At 33.2% G+C, this 5949-nt stretch overlaps 1 pseudogene; it reads right to left on the bottom strand.

Annotated features, from left to right (window-relative positions):
- Positions 1 to 4414: 4414 nt before the first annotated feature.
- LOC145067554 ((-)-isopiperitenol/(-)-carveol dehydrogenase, mitochondrial pseudogene) lies at positions 4415 to 5437 on the bottom strand (annotated as a pseudogene).
- Between the last annotated feature and the right edge of the window lie 512 nt (positions 5438 to 5949).

Here is a 5949-nt window from a genome sequence, read left to right as displayed (position 1 = left end):
TTTTTGTTAAAGAAGTATGTTGCTATCATTGAGAACGATAGAGGTATGTACCTTCAACGTGGGGTAAGAAGGCCATTTTCCACACTAAATAAGCTTATTTGTCTTGCCTTTGGCCTGATCACCAAAGACAACAACTAGATTTAAAAATGTAATATAATATCTTCATGTGAATATACTTTAATTGAAGCATTTGCAAACCAACAATATACAATCATGCAACATACAAACCTTACCTAATTCCTTTGAGCTTTTGTTTTTTGTCTCGTATATATGAAAGTACAATGCTATATCTGAATGTATTTTTCAAACAAAAGAAAATCCATATATTAAATTTTGATACCTTCAACTTTTGGATTAAAATTAAACTATCACCCATTATAAATTCTATAAGATCTTTGACTTTATAAATGGATGCATTTTGTTAGATCATGTGTTAGCAGCAGTTAAAATACCAAAAGGACATCTGCCCAAATTTCTAGTTGGTCACACGTTAATATCTACAGTAAATTCATCAAAATAATGAGATAGGTGAGAGAGATATCCATATGAAGGTTAATGCATAAATTAGAAATCTTATTTTCATTTGTTCTTTTCACGACATTGTATTTTTAAAAATCTGACTAGTTTACCCTCCCGAGGATTTCAAAATGAACTAAATCATCATAGGTCCTGTTTAAGGCTCCTTTGATCAGATCATTGAATTAAATATGGAACTGCAAAGGATAGATATTAATTATTGAGTAATGTATGTTGCCATTTTGTGCAAATTAGCCTAGAAAAAATGATACTAACCTTAAAAATGGATTTCTGGAAAGTCGAATCTAGGCAATCATATCTTTATAAGTTTTAAACAATAATTTATTAAAACATTAATTAAACAGTAAATATGTAAGATTAGCTATACTCAGGGACTAAAAAGTAGTAAAAACATGTTATAATTTTATATTCTATCTTTATATAATTTAAAAAAAAATCCGATTATAAAAACATGTTATAATTTTAAAAAATAAACATGTTATAATTTTTAAAAGATATATTTGAAATCTGTCAACTCTGTTTCTATGATAAGAATTTAAACATTAACTATACATTGTTGCTTTTATTTTAATATGGTGGCTCCCCCGTTTTATGAAAACTGATGATTCATGTTTTAAGCAAAACCAACATATATTTGAATTTATAAATCAAAACAATGAAAACCAAAAATAACATTCTTTGGAATCGCCCTTTTTACTTTTCTAAACAAGATCATTACAAAATAAAGTTTCTTGTTCTTTACATTTTTTAAACATTTTTCTACCTTTAAATGTAGATCCATTGAATGTGTCGAAGTGTATTTATCTAAATAATTAATAAATAAGAATATATGGATAATAAGAATATAGAAACTTTAGAAAATCACTATCTGAATCTTTATTCTATCAGTTGTAAATTTGTTTTCAAATAAGAACATGAAGCTTGATTTGATTAAAAGAAAAGAAGCTTACATGTCCATATTCAACATTACAAAACTTCAAAAGAATGCCTTTTCGTTGTTCTTCAGGATCCTTAATCTGTTTCTTGGTTGGTGGATTGCCACTACAAGAGATAAGAGATAAAACAGAATGAAATCATATTGAGATAAATTTGACAAAAAAAGTGAAGCAAATTATAACAATCATTGCATGTCACCCTTGATCCATAAACCTCAACTGCATTGAACTACGTTACACCACTATTAATACTTGGACCAAATGCGTTGTTGGAGCTTTTATCTTCCTATCTGCCATCATCTGGAAGAGAACCCCAGTCCTAATCCCATTGGATGATCACTTTCAGTCATAAAGAAATAGATGATAGAACATATAAACTTTAAAAAGTCGAGTGAAAACTTTTAACAAACACATGGCAGGCAAACGTTTCAACATTTAACCCTAGGCTCATGACTTTCCATCTCATTGAACAACCTTTGTCAAGAAGGTATCGTTAATGGCATAAATATTTCCAGAGGATTTGCCACCTGGTATTTGGGAAAAAAAAATATTGAACTAATTTACATAAGATAAAATGATTTTTTTAACAAACAGACCTTCGAGAGAAAACCATCGAAGGCAAGGAGGTAATTGCTATTTGGATGATGTTTAGGATGTCATCGAAAGCAAGGTTATAGCATCCGCATTTGTGACTTTTGCTTCTTTGTATGCTATTAGTGGAGCCCTAATCGGCAAGGGAGACAGAAGCATAAATTCGGCTTTCTTGCTCGCTGTGTCGCCTCCTATTTTGTCTCCTTTTGTTGGTGGAAGTAGTGAAAGACCAGGGCCGATCCATAGGTTTTTACTACCTTGGGCGAAAAACTTCATAATGCCCGAATACTTGTATTAAATCTAAATAAAACATAGATTTATAAAACAAAAATGCAAGTAGCATGTTTTTCTAACAAAATCATACTCATATAACTAAAAGTTGCAAACATCACTAAAACATTTCCTTAAAACATTCAATGAATAAAAAACTTTATTAATATATCATAGTTAAGATAAGTATTTTCAACAAGTTCATTAGATTTCGAGTTACTCTCGTAAATGATTTGAAAAAAAAAATTGTTGTGTCAAATGAAATTGTGAACTGTGAAGCACGAAAACAAAAATTTAATACATTCATAAATACACTACCCCTAATGACACTATATAAAATGCCAACAAAATATTAAAATTAGAAAACAAAATTTCACTACCTTAATATATGTATAATAAAAACTCAAACTGAAACAGTTACTTTTAGAATCCACTGTCAAAATTGAGAACAAAGAATTTTGTTCACAGCAACAAAACATTATAGAATTGCAGGGAATCAACTCCAAGGGCATGAGCGTCCAACCAAGCTATCCTTTAATACTATTTGACACCAAAATCGTGGTAACTTGAAATCGATTACAAAAACTAAATACACCTAGATCAACAAGGGCAGAATTGTCCAAATTGGCAAAACTCAATATGTACAGGGAGGCACTTTTAACATGCAAACCGACCAAAACAAGGAAAACATAACCATACACCTAGGTAAAACTCCAAATCCAGAAAAGTAACACCATATGAGAAAGCATAACATCTAGAAAAGTTATGTAACAAATAGAGAACTGGACAATTCCATAGTAACAGAGGCACGGTCGTCCTAAGTAGATGAATACTTCCATTCCAACTCTGATGAGTTCCAAACCAGAGAGAATATAAATATTGAGATAGTTACAGAAACCGGAAGAGGAAATGGTATAAAAAAAGATAAGAAAAGTGAGTTTAGAGAAATCGAGAGACAAGAGATGAGAGTTTGTAGAAATCATTGTTCTTGTGTAGTAGAAAGAAGGAGAGGGTATCCATTATGTATCTAAATAAGAGCCTCTCAAACAATTGATGATTGGTGAAACCAATGAACTCCTCGTCTTTTGCATCTGGACCTTTCATCTTTCTAGGAGACGACTGGGAAGACGGGAACTAGAGAGAGTGAACAACACAATCAATCAGAGATGCTGAAATCATTTGGGCTGAATACCTAATACATTGAAATGATGGAGTAAAGTTATGACCATCTTCTCTTTGCTGCCCTGGGCCTCTGCCCAACTCGCCCATGTATTAGGTCGGCCCTGCCAAAAACGCAAGACACAGAATCAAGGAAGCGAGGTTCAACGGAAATCAGACAGAGTATGTAACATATGGAGCAGGTAGAGATGAATCGGAGAGGACATCGCAGATACAGAAAAATCAAAATGGATGGCTCCTAGTGTAGAATTTTAACTCAACACATGTAGACGTGTGGAGATGATGACTGTCATAGTATAAGAGAGAAGATGAAGAGCCGATAGAATACACAGGAGAAGCCATCGGCGGAGGTGGGAGAGGGAATAAGGGTGAGAGAGAGCCGATAAGGGTATCTGTCTACCGGTGGATGAAAGAGAAATCATTGGAAAAAACGGTGCTATACGCGTGTATAGATGGCAAACAGTATAGTGGCAAAGATAGCATACTCTTACAACCGAAAACGGTAAAAATAAAAGTTATTGCATGCACTGTTCATAAGGGAATAGTTTTTTAATCTATATATAATGGATCATGTGTGTATACACCACCTCACTATTTGTTTGTGTGTTGATTTATGTGTATGTATGTGTGTCAGCGAATACTCATTGTTATAAACAAATGAAAATAAGATATATTGTGCATTTTTTAAATACATGAAATAACTATTTTCGTTAATTTGTTTATTATAGCATGGTACACCCATTTTTTCCTTTTGCAACATTATACTTTAAAAAGTAGAATGACATAATGGAAAAAAAGTGAAAATAGATATACTAAAAGTAATAGTAAAAGTAATAGTAAGTTATTTATTATTAACCGGGAACCATTGGAGTACAGCACATTGTTGTTTACTACAATCTATACAAAAAAAACATGGGTCCCGTTGCAAAGCACAGACATTTTTACCGGTTATTATAAATTCATATAATAAAAAAAGTCAAGATAATATATGTCACGACCCATTATTTTATTATCATTCAATATTCATTAAAAGATTATATGATTCTAATGTATATATTTGGATCACATGATAATTAACTAAAAAATGCAGTTTCAAATATCTATTTTATCCGTTAAAGTTTCACCATCATCATAAGCGAATCAAACATCAAAACCGCCGTCGATAGCCATATCAACCCCAGTGATAAATCTAGATTCCTGGGAGGCAAGGAACAACACGGCGTCGGCAATATCATCTGCTTTCAACACCTCATCTTTCAAGCTACTCATCGATTCATACATCTTCTCCACTTCTTCTGCCCCTTTGTCATGCACGTTGCACATCAACGGCGTCGCCACAGCAAAAGGTGACACAGCATTCACTCGGATTCCATACTTACCCAACTGCTTGGTCGCCGATTTCATCAGCCCCACCACTGCATGCTTCGACATGCAATAATCCGTACGTCGTGGCATGCCTCTCCGTCCCAGCACGCTAGCCGTGCAAATAATGTTTCCTTTCACCTTATTCTCAATCATAGAACGTGCGGCATACTTCAGGCACAACACCATCCCTCGAACATTAATGGAAAACAGTTTTTCAAATTCGTTCAGATCCATGTCAACGACTGTCTGCTCGCCTTTACTAGCGATCCCGGCATTGCTAAACATAATATCAAGTTGGCCGTATTTAGCCACCGTCTGGTCGACCAGTGACTTAACTTGGGTTTCGTCGGAGACGTCACAATGGATGTAGGTGCTACGGTCCGAGCCGATGGATGCAGAGAGGTTTTTGCCGAGCTCATCTTGGACATCAGCGATCACCACCCCACGGACACTTTGTTTTGCAAACAGACGAGCGGTGGCTTCTCCGATGCCACTTGCTCCGCCGGTGACGATAGCTACTTTCCCTTCTAGTTTATTCGTAGACATCTTTAGGGTTCCGAATTGGAAGATGAAGGATGGAAAGAGGGATATGTCTTTGGTCTTGTTAAATTTTACATTCACCAAAAATAAATGAGCGTTGGAGCATACACATAGCGGATTAGCGGTTTTTCAAAGGCAAATTGAAATCCACATAGACTTTCCTTTTTCAAATGGTCAAAGCCTTTCAAAGCCGTTAAGGTCCCAAATTAGAAAATATAATTACTTTTATTTTAATCTATATTACATTATATTAATTTTTTATTTATTGTTAAACAACTGTTGTATAAAAGAATTCATATACTAAAAAGTATTTCAATTTATATTTTTATTAATATTTTTTTACTGATTTTATAGTATAAAACAAATTAATAAAATACAATAACTTATATAAGTTTAACATATTATAGAAGATAGATATATAAACCAATATAGTTTTATAAACACATAATATTTTGAAAGTGATTGATCATACATAAATTTTTTTCTTTCACAATTTATATTTTAAAATGATATATTGTATAACATTACAAAA

Source organism: Lactuca serriola, chromosome 1 (genome assembly GCF_051521515.1).
Source record: "Lactuca serriola cultivar US96UC23 chromosome 1, Lser_US96UC23_V15, whole genome shotgun sequence".
In the NCBI taxonomy this organism is placed as follows: Eukaryota; Viridiplantae; Streptophyta; class Magnoliopsida; order Asterales; family Asteraceae; genus Lactuca; species Lactuca serriola.
The sequence above is the reverse complement of the archived record's forward strand: the minus strand, read 5'-3'. Positions and strand labels throughout refer to the sequence as shown.